Source organism: Bos mutus, chromosome 7, assembly GCF_027580195.1.
Source record: "Bos mutus isolate GX-2022 chromosome 7, NWIPB_WYAK_1.1, whole genome shotgun sequence".
Taxonomy (NCBI): domain Eukaryota; kingdom Metazoa; phylum Chordata; class Mammalia; order Artiodactyla; family Bovidae; genus Bos; species Bos mutus.
In genome coordinates this window covers 63,805,823-63,824,710 of record NC_091623.1, presented here as the reverse complement: position 1 = coordinate 63,824,710, position 18,888 = coordinate 63,805,823, and positions in this window count along the sequence as shown.

Genomic DNA, 18,888 nt, shown 5'->3' with positions numbered 1-18,888 from the left:
AATGTACTTAAATTCTATTTTATAATTTTGTATTAGCTTTCCTATGATTTTTTTTCAGGTACCGCAATATTTCTTGACCGCAAATTTATTGAAATGATACTAGCAAAACTAAGAGTGTTTTTCTGTGCACAGAGTATCTGTTAGTTTAAACCCCATGGTTGAAGGGTAACCAGCGTGAGTGCAGCCTGAGGCACAGCGTGTGTGTTATTGGCATTGCTTTATTTGGACAGCTATGGATGTTCTATGTAAATATCAGCACAACAGCCATTTCATTAACCTTCAGCATCATCTTATTGATCACCTTCTGTTCACTCAATATAACACTGTACATTTTACTTATATTATCCTTTTATATGTAATCCTCTCGATAGCTCTCAGAATATTGATTCTCCTTCTTCATTCAACAGATATGGAAACTGAGGCCATGAGTCATGAAGTAATTTATCCTGAATTCACACAGTTGGCTTGTTTTAGAATTAAGAAATTTATGCTCATTACTGTCTGAATCGAAAGCACCCGTCTTTCTACTGTAACCCATGGCTTTTCAGTTGTTGGGGAGAATGTAGGGGACAACGGGGGAGCAAAGATCCAGCCGACTCCGTAGCCACATTTGATCTGTTATTCAGCTTGATTTGCTCTTTGCTTGTTCTCGACAGAGAGAAGTTTGCTGATCTTTTGCTCGGTTAGAGCCTCTTTAGGCTTTGCCTGGAGAATCCCAGGGATTGGGGAGCCTGGTGGGCTGCCATCTATGGGGTCTCACAGAGCTGGACACGACTGAAGCGACTTAGCAGCAGCAGCAGGCTTTGATCCCAGTCTTTGCCCACTTTGCTGGCTCTCTCTGAGTAGCACTGTGTTGGAGCAGGATTTCTTCTCTCTACTTGCTTGCAAGTCATTGGACCTCAGCTAGCAGGAAAACATTTTCAGAATTCCCGATGCCAGCAGCAGCCCTTCTACGTGGGTTCAGCCAGCTGAGAGCAGAAGCTGTCCACGATGAATGTCACTGCATAATTGCTTGACTGTTTATGTCACTGTCCCCTTACAGACATAGCGTGATGCAGCTGATATATTTCTGAATCTAAGAGTTGGGCCCTTTGTGCCTAGTTAATAGATGGGAACTACTGGAATGAAATAAGTGTGTGAACTGATAGTCCAACCAAGACACTAAGCGCTCACTGGAAAGGTAAGTTAACAATGTTCCCTTGTTTTTCATGTGGAAAGCTGAAGCCCATCTCTGGTCAGCAGCCCCATAGCTGGGCCACTCTGACTTTTCATGGTTGCATTTTCAGATTCTCCCTGGGCAATTCCTTCTTCGGGGAGGAGGACTCAGAAGATGAGGCCCTTTTTCTTTTCTTTTTTCCTGGTTTTTAATTTATTTTTAATTGGAGTATATTTACTATACAATGTTGTGTTAGTTCCTGCTGTACAACACATGAATCAGCTATTAGTGTACATGTATCCCCTTCCTTGTGAGCCTCCCTCCCACCCCTCTAGGTCATCACCGAGCCCTGAGCTGAGCTCCCTGTGTTATACAGCAGCTTCCTACTAGCTGTCTATTTTATGCTGCTGCTGCTAAGTTGCTTCAGTCATGTCTGACTCTGTGCGACCCCATAGACGGCAGCCCACCAGGCTCCCCCGTCCCTGGGAGTCTCTAGGCAAGAATACCAGAGTGGGTTGCCATTTCCTTCTCCAATGCATGAAAGTGAAAAGTGAAAGTGAAGTTGCTCAGTCGTGTCCGACTCCTAGGGACCCCATGGACTGCAGCCTACCAGGCTCCTCCGTCCATGGGATTTTCCAGGCAAGAGTACTGGAGTGGGGTGCCATCGCCTTCTCCGGTCTATTTTATACATGGTAGTATATATATGTCAGTGCTACTCTCTCAATTTGTCCCATCTTCTCCTTCCCCCACTGCATGCACAAGTCTGTTCTCTGCATCTGTGCCTCTATTCCTCCCTGCAAATAGGCTCATCAGCACCATTTTTCTAGATTGCATACGTAAGTGTTAATATTGCTCAGAGAGAGGTGGTAGTGCTGCCAGGCCTATTGAGCCCTCACCTAGGACTGCCTTGTCCTGGAGGGAGTAGCCTAAGGTAGACCTGGACCTAGAAAGAGAGGTAGTATCTTCCTTCATCTGCTCTTTTTACCCTAAAGAACACATTTTTAATCAGGTAAAAAAAATGTTTCAGTTCAGTCGCTCAGTCATGTCCGACTCTTTGCGACCCCATGAATTGCAGCACACCAGGCCTCCCTGTCCATCACCAACCCCCAGAGTTCACCCGAACCCATGTCCATCGAGTCAGTGATGCCATCCAGCCATCTCATCCTCTGTCGTCCCCTTCTCCTCCTGCCCCCAATCCCTCCCAGCATCAGAGTCTTTTCCAATGAGTCAACTCTTCGCATGAGGTGGCCAAAGTACTGGAGTTTCAGCTTTAGCATTATTCCTTCCAAAGAACACCCAGGACTGATCTCCTTCAGAATGGACTGGTTTAATCTCCTTGCAGTCCAAGGGACTCTCAAGAGTCTTCTCCAACACCACAGTCCAAAAGCATCAATTCTTCGGCGCTCAACTTTCTTCACAGTCCAACTCTCACATCCATACATGACTACTGGAAAAACCATAGCCTTGACTAGACGGACCTTTGTTGTCAAAGTAATGTCTCTGCTTTTGAATATGCTATCTAGGTTGGTCATAACTTTCCTTCCAAGGAGTAAGTGTCTTTTAATTTCATGGTTTAGTCAGGTAAAATACATCAAGATGAGTCTCAAATAGCCAATAAAGTATTTGTAGCTTCATCTGGGCCACAATGATGAATGTGCATGGGAGAATGAAGGTCTCACCATACTTTTCATTATGTGGCCATCTGCCTTTCCTTCCCTAACTCCTCATGCTTTCTGAGTTATCTGCATCCATGGTTCTGCACCCCATAGGAACTTAGTGTGAATATCTAAGAGGGGATTATAGGTAATCCGGGGAATTGGCCACTTAAACTCTCATTTGTCCTTAAATACTGATGGCATATCTCTTCAGAAGTAGTCTGTAATTATGGATATTATGGGGCAAAGTAGTGTCCTGAAGGATAATAAATGGATCTGTTCTCAGTTTTTAGTGCTGTGACTTGCCTACCTTCCCCATCTGTACTTTTATTAGCATCCTAATCATTGTCAGGCATGTAGTACAGATAGTTTGTGCTGAGGCCAGAAGCCTCCTAGGCCTTCTATTTAGAGCAGCAACAACAGTAGAAGCAGGATGGAGTCCCAGAATATACCGGTGGGCTCTGCCTCTGTAGCCCACAGCCTCACTCAGGCACCAGTCACGCTGCCGGGCTTGACCCAACAGATGGCGGGATAATGAGTCCTCAGCAGTAATTCATGCCCCCAAGTGATGACACAGCCACATCTGCAGCAGGCAGCAAACCGCCTGGTGCTGGCACAGTGAAGCCAGGATATTCTAGTATTGCCTGCAGTTTGACAGCTAGTTGTTAGTCTCCCTTTTCCTTTCTCTCGCCAGAAGCTGCCAACCTCTGTGCCATATTTGGAATTCTCCCCCATGCAGGATTTTATTTCAGTCAAATTCAACCATGGTTTATTTGTCCATAGGTTGGTATCAAAGCTGAGAGTGCTGAGTTTTGATTATCCATCATGCATTGGTAAGTGTTCTTGCTGTTCTATCAGCACCCAACCTCAGTCTTTATTTATAGAATCACTTCTGAAGGAATCGGTATGTCTAAGATTAGGAGGATAATTTTTTATTTAAATTGGATCTACTATATATAAAGACTTCAACAGGAAAGGGTTTTTTTATAACTCCTAGAATATTTGCTCTTATCTGTATGTTAATTGATTAGCAAACATTTATTGAAACCTTGCTTGGGAATAATGTTCTCCTGTAAAAAATTTATGACTGTGAAAATATACATTACCTGAAAGCAAACCTCTCCCTAGTATTAGGGTTGCTTCTGTGGGACTGGTCTCCATCTCATTCTCAGTTCTTCCTCAAATTCTATTTCCTAAATTCCCACAAGCATCACATTTTCTCATTCTCTCTTAATGGGTAGAAGTAGGTGTATACCTAGGTGAATTTCAAATACAGACATACAGGTCTGCCTTGATTCTTGTTACTGGATCTTGGCGTCAAGTGTTCAACTTGATGAGAGTCAAAACTAACTCAGTCTAAAAGTTCATATGAAAATGAAAACAAATACCACAACTTAAGGATTAATCAGTTGATCACTTCAGTTGCTCTGTTGTGTCCAACTCTTTGTGACCCCATGGACTGCAGCACACCAGGCTTCCCTGTCCATCACCAACCCCTGGAGTTGCTCAAACTCATGTCCATCAAGTCAGTAATGCAATCCAATTATCTCACCCTCTGTTGTCCCCTACTCCTCCTGCCTTCAATCTTTCCCAGCATTAGGGTCTTTTCCAATGAGTCAGTACCGCCCATCAAGTGGCCAACGTATTTGAGCTTCAGCATCAGTCCTTCCAGTGAATATTCAGGACTGATTTTCTTTAGATTGACTGGTTGAATCTCCTTGCAGTCCAAAGACTCTCATGAGTCTTCTCCAACACCACAGTTCAAAAGCATCAATTCTTTGGTGCTCAGCCTTCTTTATAGTCCAACTCTCATATCCATACATGACCACTGGAAAAACCATAGCTTTGTCTATGGTTTGCAGACCTTTGTCAGCAAAGTAATGTCTCTGCTATTTAAAATGCTGTGTAGGTTGGTCATAGCTTTTCTTCCAAGGAGCAAGCGTTTTAATATCATGGTGGCAGTCACTGTCTGCAGTGATTTTGGAGCCCCAAAATATAAAATCCTTCACTGTTTCTTTTGTTTCCCCACCTATTTGTCTTGAAGTGATGGAACTGGATGCCATGATCTTTATTTTTTGAATGTTGAGTTTTAAGCCAACTTTTTCACTCTCCTCTTTCACTTCATCAAGAGGCTCTTTAGTTCTTCTTCGCTTTCAGCCATAAGGGTGGTGTCATCTGCATATCTGAGGTTATTGATATTTATCCCAGAAATCTTGATTCCAGCTTGTGCTTCATTCAGCCCAGCATTCTGCATGATATTCTCTGCATATAAGTTAAATAAGCAAGGTGATTAATATGCAGTCCTGATGTATTCCTTTCCCAATTTGGAACTAGTCCATTTTTCCAGGACTGGTTCTAACTGTTTCTTCTTGACCTGCATACAGAATTTTCAGGAGGGAGGTAAGGTAGTCTGGTATTCCCACCTCTTGAAGAATTGTCCACAGTTTGTTGTGATCCCACAGTCAAAGGCTTTGGCACAGTCAATTAAGCAGAAGTAGATGTTTTTCTGGAACTCTCTTGCTTTTTTGATGATCCAGCAGATGTTGGCAATTTGATCTCTGGTTCCTCTGCCTTTTCTAAATCCAGCTTGAATCTGGAAGTTCTTGGTTCATATACTGCTGAAGCCTGGCTTGGAGAATTTTGAGCATTACTTTACTAGCGTGTGAGATGAGTGCAATTGTGTGGTAGTTTGAGCATTCTTTGGCATTGCCTTTCTCTGGGATTGGAATGAAAACTGACCTTTTCCAGTCCTGTGGCCACTGCTGAGTTTTCCAAATTTGCTGGCATATTGAGTGCAGCACTTTCACAGGATCATCTTTCAGGATTTGGAATAGCTCAACTGGAATTCCATCACCTCCACTAGCTTTGTTCGTAGTGATGCTTCCTAAGGCCCACTTGACTTCGCATTCCAGGATGTCTGGCTCTAGGTGAGTGATCACACCATTGTGGTTATCTGGGCCGTGAAGATCATTTTTGTATAGTTCTTCTTTGTATTCTTGCCATCTCTTCTTAATATCTTCTGTTTCTGTTAGGTCCATACCATTTCTGGCCTTTATTGTGTACATATTTACATGAAATGTTCCCTTGGTATCTCTAATTTCCTTGAATAGATCTCTAGTCCTTCCCATTCTATTGTTTTCCTCTATTTCTTTGCACTGATCACTGAGGAAGGCTTTCTTATCTCTCCTTGCTATTCTTTGGAAGTCTGCATTCAAATGGGTATATCTTTCCTTTTCTCCTTTGCCTTTAGCTTCTCTTCTTTTCTCAGCTATTTGTAAGGCCTCCTCAGACAACCATTTTGCCTTTTTGCATTTCTTTTTCTTGGGGATGTTCTTGATCACTGCCTCCTGTACCATGTCATGAATTTCCATCCACAGTTCTTCAGGCACTCTCTCTATCAGATCTAATCCCTTGAATCTATTTGTCACTTCCTTTGTTTAATCATAAGGGATTTGATTTAGGTCATACCTGAATGGTCTTGTGGTATTCCCTACTTTCTTCAATTTGAGTCTGAAATTGGCAATAAGGAGTTCATGATATGAGACACAGTCAGCTCCTGGTCTTGTTTTTGCTGACTGTATAGAGCTTGTTCAGCTTTGGCTGCAAAGAAGATAATCAATCTGATATCAGTATTTCCATCGGGTGATGTCCATGCATAGAGTATTATCTGTGTTGTTGGAACAGGGTGTTGCTATGAGCGGTGCATACTCTTGGTAAAACTCTGTTAGCCTTTGACCTGCTTTGTTTTGTACTCTATGGCCAAATTTGCTTATTACTCTAGATAGCTCTTGACTTCCTACTTTTGCATTCCAGTCTCCTGTAATGAAAAGTACATCTCTTGGGTGTTCATTCTAGAAGGTGTTGTATGTCTTCATAGAACCGTTCAACTTCACCTTCTTCAGCATTACTGGTTGGGGCATAGACTTGGATTACTGGGATATTGAATGTTTTGCCTTGGAAACGAATAGAGATCTTTCTGTCATTTTTGAGATTGCATCCAAGTACTGCATTTTGGACTCTTCTGATGACTGTGAGGGCTACTCCATTTCTTCTAAGGGATTCTTGCCCACAGTAGTAGATATAATGGTCATCTGAGTTAAATTCACCCATTCCAGTCCATTTAGTTGACTGATTCCTAAAATGTTGGTGCTCACTCTTGCCATCTCCTGTTTGACCACTTCCAATTTACCTTGATTCAGGACCTAACAGTCCAGGCTCCTATGCAATATTGTTCTCTATGCTATGCTATGCTAAGTCACTTCAGTCATGTCCGACTCTGTGTGACCCCATAGACGGCAGCCCACCAGGCTCCCCCGTGCCTAGGATTCTCCAGGCAAGAACACTGGAGTAGGTTGCCATTTCCTTCTCCGATGCATGAAAGTGAAAAGTGAAAGTGAAGTCTCTCAGTCGTGTCTGACTCTTAGCGACCCCATGGACTGCAGCCTACCAGTCTCCTCCATCCATGGGATTTTCCAGGCAAGAGTACTGGAGTGGGGTGCCATTGCCTTCTCCGAATATTGTTCTCTACAGCATCGTATTTTACTTCCATCACCAGTCACATCCACAACTAGGTGTTGTTTTTGCTTTGGCTCTGTTTCTTCGTTCTTTCTGGAGTTATTTCTCCACTCTTCTCCAGTAGCAATATTGGGCACCTACCGACCTAGGGAGTTCATCTTTCAGTGTCATATCATTTTGCCTTTTCATACTGTTCACGGGCTTCTCAAGCAAGAATGATGAAGTGGTTTGCCATTTCCTTGCTTTATACTTATAAAAGGAAAATCTTTTATAGGTGATAAATAAAATTTTAATTAAAATCATAATACTTGGACTTCCCTGTTGGTCAAGTGGTTAAGAATTCACCCTCCAGGGGAGGAGACATAGGTTTGATTCTTGATCCAGGAATATTCCACACACCACAGAGCAACTAAACCCATGTGCCACAGCTGTTGAGCCCAAACTCTACACTCCGTACTCTGTGAGACAAACCACTTCAATGAGAAACCAGTGCACTGCATCTACAGAGTAGACCCTGCTTGCTGCAATTAGAGAAAGCCCACATGCAGTGATGAAAACCCAGCACAGCCAATTAAAAAATCCATAATACTGAGAAAATGGGGAGGGGGGTGAGGGGAGATAGTGCATTGTATACGTTTGCATCATTCTTTGTCACTTGCCTTCTGGTTTTCATGCCATTTCAACATACTGATGACCCACTTTCCTTTTAATAGTCTCCTTCCTTTTTACTGCTAGTAGATTCTTCCTTGTCTCCCACAGTTAAGAACTACTCGATACAAGCGATGTAATGTTTAGACTACAAGTTTCTAGTGTTGGTTTTGAGAAATTACTACCATATAAATCACGAGTTTGAAGGCTTACGTGAACATGTTTTTCAACTCTTTTTTATTAGCAACCCTGGTCTATTTAAAGTATGCTGGAATTACTTATCCTCCTTGTTAGCCAACCAGAATCCCAAGGGTATGGATCTTACGCTGCCTCTTGAGTATTTAGACTGGAGGCAGAGAAGTTTAAAATTCTACTATCCCCTAGGAGTGCTTCCAAGTGCTCAATTAATCTGTTTAACATTAAATTCAGGTTTGTACTTTAATAGGAAAAGCATTGCATCAAAATATTTATTGAATTAATTTTCAGTCATTTACAGGAAAGGAGACTTTATGAATAAACCTTACTGTGTATTTTTAGAAATCATTTTGCTTTTACATATATTTTATATTATTTTTCTGGTAAGATTATTATATGGAGATTAAGAATACCAAATAATTGTATGATTTATACAGTTACCACTATGCTTTCCTAATATCAGTAATGTTTATGTTTTCATGTTCTACATAAGACAAACAGAATTCTTTTTAAAAGGCTCAGAGTTCAGAAAGGGCTCAGAAGGAAAAGGACGCATTATTGTTCTCATTCATCTTTTCTGTTACACTTGCCCCTTAGACAACATGCAGTTTATTTAGGGAAAGTTCCCTCTGTCCCCAAACACTTCATACAGGAAGCCATTTTAATAAGGAAGAGGAAAAGGCAACATGATTTGTTTATGTTATTTGACTTACCATTATAACAGCAAAACAGCTACCAATCATTAAATGCTTACTTACTCTGCAGTGTTATTTGGGGAAACATCATCTCCTTTGAGCTTCATCAATTCTAAAGTAGGTACCATATCCTCATCTTACAGGTGAGCAAAGTGAATGTCCCTTCCTCCTCCTTTCGATAGTTCCTCACTTAACAAACATACACTAATGACTTATTGGAGACAGTATATCAAGATAACATCTCATTATCTTCAAACCACTGCCTTGACAGCATCAGTCTCCACCAAATGACTGGGTTGTCCATAATACTAAAATTCATGTTTTCAAAACATCTTAAAGGAGAGAGTTAATATGAAAACGAGACTCACAAATAGTGGGACAAATATCTAAAAGAAAGACCTTAAAGCTGCACAGAATGAATAGTTTTTTGGAATGAAATGACATACTTTTATATATGCTTTTAAATTGTATAATTAACTGTTCTTACTCATTAAATAAATGAATATATCAAACATACTAGTTTTTGCTTCTAAGACATGCTTCATTGTTTCCCTCTAATAGCTCCTGGATATTCTTTTAATTTTATTAGTATTATTTCATGAAATAAATTTTAGTCTCTGAATCATATGGGAAAATGTCAAAGTGACTTATGAAACAATAGATATTCTGGGAGAATTCATAACATTTTTGGTTAAAAAAATCCTGTTATGAGTCAGTTGCAGGTATAATTTCGCTGGGCATTCTCAGAAAAGAAATATGAGTTTAAGAAATTCTTTACAAAAATTAGCTGCAAGGAAATGGAAGGCCATTTAGAGAAATTTGCATGGTAATGAGTCTCTTTCTCCCATGCATTTGTGTGTACTTTTGTATTTCCTTTATTCTTTGACCTTTTTGTTTCTAGCGCTTTTCTCTTTAGATGGGAACTTGTTCCTGAACCAGAACTCTAACCTGCAGCTCATTATTTCTTCTGTTCTTCATAGCAGTCTCTCTGTCACATGGGCAGAACTGCTGAATTCATTTCTCATTCTAATTGATTTCTTTGGTATATTCAGAAGCTTGAATATTATATTACACATTTTAAAATTCTTTCAATGGATATTTAATAAAATGTTTTATTAAACACTAGGGTACTTTTTGAAAAAATATATTTTAATCTCAAAATTGATCAAAGATGCATAGTACTAACCTCTTTTTCCTTTCCATTGAAGCCAAATGTAGTTTTTTAAAAAGTAGTTTGAACACCTGAATTACTTTGGAAATTACAAGATTCATCTTTGGTGTTTTTGTTTGTTTGTTTTTGTTTTTATTGAAGTACAGTTGATTTACAATGTTGGTATGAGTTTCTAGTATACAGCATAGTGATTCAGTTATATTTGTGTGAATAGAGAAAGAATATATATATATATATTTCAGATTCTTTTTCACTATAGATTGTTACAAAATATTGAATATATAGTTTCCTGTGCTATATAGTAGGAACTTATTTTTTATCTATTCTATATAAAGTAGTGTGTACCTGTTAATCCCAAACTCCTGATTTATCCCTCCCCCACCACTTTCCCTTTTGTTTTCGAAATCTGTTCATCTGTTTTTGTTTGTAAATAAGTTCATCTGTATCATTTGTTTTTAGATTTCACATATAAGTGATATTCTAGATTCATTTTTTGTTTTAAAATAATACCTAAGGACAGTCTGTATTTCCATAAGAATCTTCACTGACTTTAGAAGACCCAAGTTGTTGCTTGAATTAGCATGTTATACAACTCCAAAAAATAAGCAGAATTTTGATTATGTATAGTTTCATTGTTGCTTCTCTTTTCAAAGGTCTCTAAAGTTTTCCAAGTATACTTAGAATAAAACCTAAACTCCTTATGCTGTCACCGGGCACCTGCCTGGTATTATCCGCCCCTGCCCCACCCCCTTGTCCCCTCCCTTATACCTAGCTTCATTCTGTTCCCATTACTGGGGCCTGTACTTGAACTTTGAAGCATGCCAAGCTCGCTCCCGCCTTTAGGCCTCTGCTGCTGTTGTTCCCTGAATTGGAAAGCGGGTCCTAGAGATCTTCTCCTAGCTGACTCCTTTTTGTAACTCAGGTCTCACTACAAAGGTCGCTTGGTGAGTGAGGCTTTCCTAACCACATAGTCTTAATCCCAAACTCCTAATTTATCCCTCACCCACTCCCTTCTTTTGGTACCATAAATTTGTCTTCTATGTCTATGAGTCTATTTCTATTTTGTAAATAAGTTTATTTATATCATTTTTTAGATTCCACATTTAAGTGATATAATACGATATTTGATATAGTTATTTTAAGTTAACTGAACTTTACAGTTATATATATACTTTGCAAGTAGTACATGAAGGTTGTATCTTTTGGGTAGTCAATTGAAAAAGGGTCTAGCCATAGCTTATGACTAACAGTTAATTGATATGTTATATCCATCACACAAGTATGAATAAATGAAAGAAAACTGAATTATGAAAAAAAAACTAATTGTTTGATATATATCTTTCAACTTAGCATTTCCTAACTCCAGCTCTATTTTCTTCATTGTGAGCATTTTAATTACCAAGCAGTCCAGAAAATTCTAGTCTGCCAGTCTCCCAAAAGTGATGGAGATACTGGAAGAAATTCTTCTTCTTACTCTTTTAATGCAGACCATTCTTATTCTTTCATGACATCATATTTTCATAATGGACATATTAAATATGGATAGATTGCATGCATGCATATATGTGTGCACAGTCACTTCAGTCATGTCTGACTCTTTGTGACCCCATGGACTATAATCCACCAGGCTCCTCTGTCCATGGGGATTCTCCAGGCAAGAATACTGGACTGGGTTGCCATGCCCTCCTCCAGAGGATCTTCCCGACCCAGGGATGAAACTCGTGACTCTTACATCCTGCACTGGCAGGCTAGCACCACCTGGGAAACCCATGGCTTGATTCAATTCATTTCAGTCCAGTCACTCAGTCGTGTCCGACTCCATGCAATCCCATGGGCTGCAGGATGCCAGGCCTCCCTGTCTATCACCAACTCCTGGAGTTTACTCAAACCCATGTCCGTTGATTCAATGATACCATCCAACCATCTCATCCTCTGTCATCCCCTTTTCCTCCCACCCTCAATCTTTCTCAGCAGCAGGGTCCTAACCAGTGAGTCAGTTCTTCACATTAGGTGGCCAAAGTATTGGAGTTTCAGCTTCAGCATCAGTCCTTCCAATGAATATTCAGGACGGATTTCCTTTAGGATGGACTGGTTGGATCTCCTTGCAGTCCAAGGGACTCTCAAGAGTTTTCAACACCACAGTTCAAAAGCATCAGTTCTTCAGCACTCAGCTTTCTTTATAGTCCAACTCTCACATCCATACATGACTACTTGAAAAACCATTGCTTTGACTATACAGACATTTGTTATGTCTCTGCTTTTTAATATGCTGTCTAGGTTGGTCATAACTTTTCTTCCAAGGAGCAAGCGTCTTTTAACTTCATTGCTGCAGTCATTATCTGCAGTGATTGTGGAGCCCCCCCAAAAATAAAGTCTGTCACTGTTTCCACTGTTTCCCCATCTATCTGCCATGAAGTGATGGGACCAGTAGTTTTCTGAATGTTGAGTTTTAAGCCAACTTTTTCACTCTCCTCTTTCACTTTCATCAAGAGGCTCTATAGTTCTTTGCTTTCTATCATTAAGTGTGGTGTCATCTGCATATCTGAGGTTATTGATATTCTCCTGGAAATCTTGATTCCAGCTTATGCTTCTTCCAGCCCAGCATTTCTCATGATGTACTCTGCATATAAGTTAAATAAGCAGGGTGACAATATACAGCCTTGACTACTCCTTTCCCAATTTGGAACCAGTCTGTAGTTTCATGTCTGGTTCTAACTGTTGCTCCTTGACCTGCATACAGATTTCTCAAGAGGCAAGTCAGGTGGTCTGGTATTCCCATCTCTTTAAGAATTTTCCACAATTTCTCCAAGCCAGGGTTCAACAGTACATGAACCGTGAACTTCTAGATGTTGAAGCTGGATTTAGAAAAGGCAGAGGAACCAGAGATCAAATTGCCAACATACGTTGGATCATCGAAAAAGCAAGAGAGTTCTAGAAAAACATCTACTTCTGCTTCATTGGCTAGATTACAGGTTATTTTATTTTATAATATTTTCATCATTACATTGAATCTTTGTGATTTGGGATGGGTCTCTAGTCACATATAAACTATCACAGGACAAATTACCTGTTTGATTTACCTCCATTAACGTGTACTGATTACCAGCTAATACAAGGCACTGTGCCAAGACTGTAAACTTGGCAAAACCTGCACCCCACTCCCAATAATCCCACCCATTTTCGGTAAGAGAAATAATTTTCCACTTAACTAGTGACCACATTTCTGCATTTGTACTCAAATTCTAGTGATGCAAAGAATTTGGGGTCTAGCTAAATTTTTTATGCAGTTCTATTAAAATAAATGCTTAATTTCACTTTAGTAATATCTCTAATACATAATTAGCTTTTATTAAAATATTTTATTTTCCAAGGATTATAGAGGAAAAAATGGACTTCCCAGGTGGCTCAGTGGGTAAAGAATCAGCCTGCAATGCAGGAGATACGGATTTGATCCCGGGTCGGGAGGATCCCCTGAAGGAGGGCATGGCAACCTACTCCAGTATTCTTGCCTGGAGAATTCCGTGGACAGGGGAGTCTGGCAGACTACAGTCCATAGGGTTGCAAAGAGACAGACACAGCTGAAGCAACTGAGCACACACACACACACACACACAGAGAAAAAATAGGATAGAAATTTGATTAAGAGAACTCAGGGATTTCCAAACCCTAAACATAGTTCTCACCACAAATACGGGAGATTTTATCCTATAGACCCCATTCCTGTTATGTTTTTATAGCTATATTTGCTTTGTCCTGACAAAAGACATGAGTTTTCTCACTTAAATGACAGATTATTTCTTTACACAACATCTTGCACTGATTTCCCATACCCCAACCTCCTACAAGTTGAGGCAGTACAAGCAGGTAAATCTGACAGATGCAGAGTGGGGCTCAGTATCCCGGGACAAGAATTCCAAAATTATGACTCTCAGAGCTTTCATAGGATGCCTGGTGGAGCTGCCCATCCTGCCCATCCTCAGAGGGGACAAGGAGAAACCTTATCTTTCTCTGAAAAAGTCATCTCTGAGGAAATAAGGACAGAGGGACTCTAGAACCATTATCCTTGTAATCGATTAAGTAAACGAGGCCAGGGGAGGTAAAATGTAAAGCATTCTCTGAGGTATCTGACTTGAATTTCCAAAGTGTGCTTACCATTCATGTGCTTTTAACCCAGGTTACTAGCACTGTTGGCTCAGTAAGCTCTGACCATGAAGAGATATAAAAAAATATTCATGGAACATTGACTCCTGAACTCCAGTGTACTCTCTCTTAAAAATCACTGAGTGATTTGATCATATATGACATGCTTGGTAGTGTCTGGAGCATGAAACTGGTTTTCTATCAAGGTTGGGAATTAACCATACTTTCTCTTTGTCCCTGTTTCAAAATGTTTATTTTAATTTCTGGTTATCAGTGTATCTGGGCTTCTCTTTTTCTCTTAATTATCTTACCTGCCAATGACTCAAGAAATTGGGTTTTTGAAGTCCCACTTTTATATTGATTGAGAAAACTAAAAGAAAGCAACATAATGCCTTTTTTTCAAAGGGGGTTAAAAATCAAGGCTGACTCAATACTTTTGCCTCCAAAATTCCTAGGAACTTCCTCCTAAAAGAAATAGTGCTCACTTGTATCCAGTGCGTATTCTTTCTTGTTTCACTTTACAGTCCTCTACCATTCATTGGAATTTATTGATCAGACAGAAATGTGACATGTTTTTGTGTGTGTGTGTGTTAAATGTCCTTGCTTTTAAGTTAAAAACAAAAAACAAAAACTTCATCCCAAATGAAAGTTTAGCATTAAAGGCTTATTTTCAATGGGAATGGAATTTCAGCATGAGAATTTTATTTAACTTATTCCTCAAATGAAAGATTTTCTCCTGACAGAGATTAATGCATCTGTTAATGACAGACGCGTTTGTCATTTTTATGAACTTGACATCCTCTTCACTCATCAATTTCCAACCATGTCAAAAAAGCACAAACTGCTCTGCAGAAATTTTCAGGTAGTTAGAACTGCTAACACTTCATCATTCCTTGGGGAAAAATTAAGGAAGGGTCTGAAGAATATCAATTTTTGTTATTGCTATTATTTCCATAATTAAAAGTCATATTTTAGTTGAACACTCTCTGAGTGACCTATTACATGCAAATTAGATAACTTTTAATTTAATAATTGTTTTGTTATTTATCCAGATGGTCTACTGAAGCAGAAGTAGAAAGCAAGATTGATTTTACAAAAACATCTCAAGAAGCTTTTGGTAGATTCCCGATTGTTCCGGTTAACTATTGCTACATAACCAACTATTCCCCAAATTTTGTGGCTTAAAGCAGACATTTTTTATTCTTCATGATTGTGTGGGCCAGAAATACAGGAAAGGCTCAGCTGATTTCCATGGCATCACTGGGATGGCTGGGGATGGAGGATACATTTCCAAGATGGTGCCTTCACTCACATGTCTGGAGCTGTGGTGCTTTTGGTTCTATGTCCCCCTCTCCCTTCTTTCCCTCTCTTCAGTACATGGTGTATCATCCTCCAGAGCCCTCTTCATGTGGCTGCTGCTGCTGCTGCTAAGTCGCTTCAGTCGTGTCCAACTCTGTGAGACCCCATAGATGGCAGCCCACCAGGCTCCCCCGTCCCTGGGATTCTCCAGGCAAGAACACTGGAGTGGGTTGCCATTTCCTTCTCCAGTGCATGAAAGTGAAAAGTGAAAGTGAAGGTGCTCAGTCGTGTCCAAGTCTCAGCGACCCCATGGACTGCAGCCCACCAGGCTCCTCTGTCCTTGGGACTCTCCAGGCAAGAGTACTGGAGTGGGGTGCCATTGCCTTCTCTGCTTTGTGTTGCTAGGGATTCTCAAAGCACGATTGCTCCAGAGTAGTTGAGCTTCTTACAAGACATCTGAGAGCTCCAGCAAAATTTTAAGTTCCCAAGGCAGAGTATGGAAGGCTTATTAAAAGCTAGCTTCGGAAGTGTGCCACGTTCTATTCATTAATCAAGTCATGAAGGAGAGGGAATTCCACTTTACCTCCCAATGGGAATAATTACAAAAAATTTGTGACCCTTTTAAATCTATCACATATTCAAGATACTTAGAAAATTGCTGAACTCTTTCTCTCCTGAAAACTAGGAATTAAAACTAGGGAAAGAAATACTGACTCTGTTCGAAGCTTGAAAGTTCTAATCTCAATACAAGAGAAACTGAAACAACCAAAGTGATGCACTTACGAAAGGGTCAAGAGTTAACTGCTATTATTTTTCTCAAGCAGAAGACAGGTGTATGCATGGAAAGCGGGTTTAAAAGGCGCTTCACAGAACACTGTCAATCTCTCAGAGACAAAGAATTTCTAGTGAGTTGGAAATGTCACAATAGGAAGACGTGTCAATCAAGAGTTTTGATTAGACCAAAGTGTTAAATTGACACAGGAAACTGAAATCTCAAAAGAGTATGTTTAATTGGTTCCTTTACCTCGCCAGTGATTTTCAAATGCTGTGAAGAACTTAGCACGTTCACAGAGGCAAACCCAGCATTTTTGTTGACCTAGACTAGTTCATTAAATAACCTAAAAAATGAAAATCTTTTTATGTAAGAGAATGATAGATATAATATGTATTTTAAATTTTCCTGCAATCAAACAAGATCATTGGTACTCCAAGAGAAAATATACACTTAAAAAAAAATCCAGCAGTTTTTCTCCTTGTCATTGTTTCCCTGCTTGTGTCACCCTCTTCTCTTCCCTGTTTTTGGGTTGTTTTTTTTTTTTTAATAATTTAAAACAGTTCTGATTTATATGCATTTCAATATTCCTGGTTTCCAACAGTTTTAATATTCAAGGATGGAATTTTAAAATTATTTTTCTTCTTTCCGTTGTAGTACATAACAATAATAATAGCAACAATCTTTTTTAAACCTTAAGCTCATCACACTTCATTATCATCATCTTTCTTTTTCTTAAGTAGTCTTTGATGAGTGGCTCTAAATAGCTGCTTGTTGCTCTGAAAATGATAAACGGAAAGCTGTTGCTGTATCTTTATTTCTCAGTATCCTTTCCTTAAGCAGATGCTCACTCTCCTGCTCTTATTATACATTAATTTATAGAGTGACTGTTTCTGATCATTTTAGACAGCTGTGTATGTTCTCTGACTTTCCCCTGCCCCTGCTTCTGTTAATTTTAGGCTTCCAAGTAGTTATTCATTCAGTAAATGGTTTTAAGTACCTATTGTATTCCTCTCATCATGGTACTAATTTCTGATCAAAGCTGATTAAAATAAGGCTGGTGCCCTTAAGGAACACATAGTCTAGGAAAAAAGGAAGAAGAGCAAAGAACTACTGAAAAACGCGTGAAATGCTATGGGCCAGAAATGTATTAGAAGTTCAGTGGAGTCAATGTAAATTTTTTGTGGACCAGAGAGCAGGTAGGTTTCATCTTCTTAAAAAAAAAAAAAAAGCCCTAATAAAGACCTTTCCTGTCATACTAAGAACTTTGGACTTTATTCTGTAAATGAAGGCTAAATGGTGAATGACAAAGAAAAATATGCATTTAAGATTCTTTCATAATCAAATGTTAAAGTCCATGACCTTTATCTTCAATTTTGTGATAAATTTCAGCATATTGTTTATAAAATTGTCTCCACGCATGTATATATGTGTATAAAGTGCTCTCCCTTCCTCACATCTTTCCAGATGACAAATTTAAATGAGTTTTATCCCTAAATATCTTTTATTAATTTTTAGAATAAACCTTCAGAAATATTTTACTAAGAAATCACTATTTGTTATTTATGGCCTTCCTTACAACAGACACATGGGCTATTTTTAACAAATATTTATATCTGAAAAAGATACAGGTTTGGATAATACTACAAGTAATAATGATAACAAACATTTGTTGATATCTACTCATTTTCCAGGCACTCTAATAATTATAGATATTTTCTCATTTGTCCTACAATAATACTATCAGGTAAATACTATTGCTATCTCTCTTTTACACACGAGAACACAGAAACACAAAGATTAAGTTACTGTGCCCAGATCCCACAGCTAGGAGGTGGGCATCAATGACTGTAACATACTGTAACATACATGATTCTAGAATGTATAAACCATTTCAAGAGCCACTTAATAGATGTTATCCTATATTCTGGTAACTGCTAAACAAATCATATTTACTATTTTCTTATTTTTATTTTGTATTTAGCTGTATTATCCTGAAAATTCTAAAACATCTTGCTGTAGTAGCCTATGTTAAATATATCATTTTATTTATTGCAATATAATTTGAATTCAGTAAAGTACACAAATTTTAGTGTACTGCCTGATGAATTTTTGTGTGTGTACACACATATGAACTGCACCCAGATCAAGACATATTCCTTTTCCCCAGTGGTTTCCCTATGAAGCCTTCTAGTAAACATACAGCTATGTACCCAGAGGTAACCATCATCCTAAACTCTATTAACCATAAATTAGTTTCATCCTATTCCTGAATTTCATATGAACAGAATCATGCAGTAAGTACATTTTTAGTTCTATTTCAGCATAATGTTTTTTATGATTTTCATGTAGTTATATGTACCAGCATTTTTTTTCTTTTTCTCTGCTATGACATATCCTATTCTCTGCTATATAGTATCCTATTAAAATTTTAAAGTGAATTATACTATGGGTAGATGTTTGAAATGTTTTCAGTTTGGAACCATGGTGAATAAATCTTCACATTGTGTGTGTGTGTGCTCACATGTTCTTGTCCTTTGCTAAGGAGCAGAATTGCTAGGTTGTAGAAGAGATGTATGTTTAATGTTGTGCAAAGGGTTGTTCAGAGGGATTTATTATTTTATTTACACTCCTACCAGCAA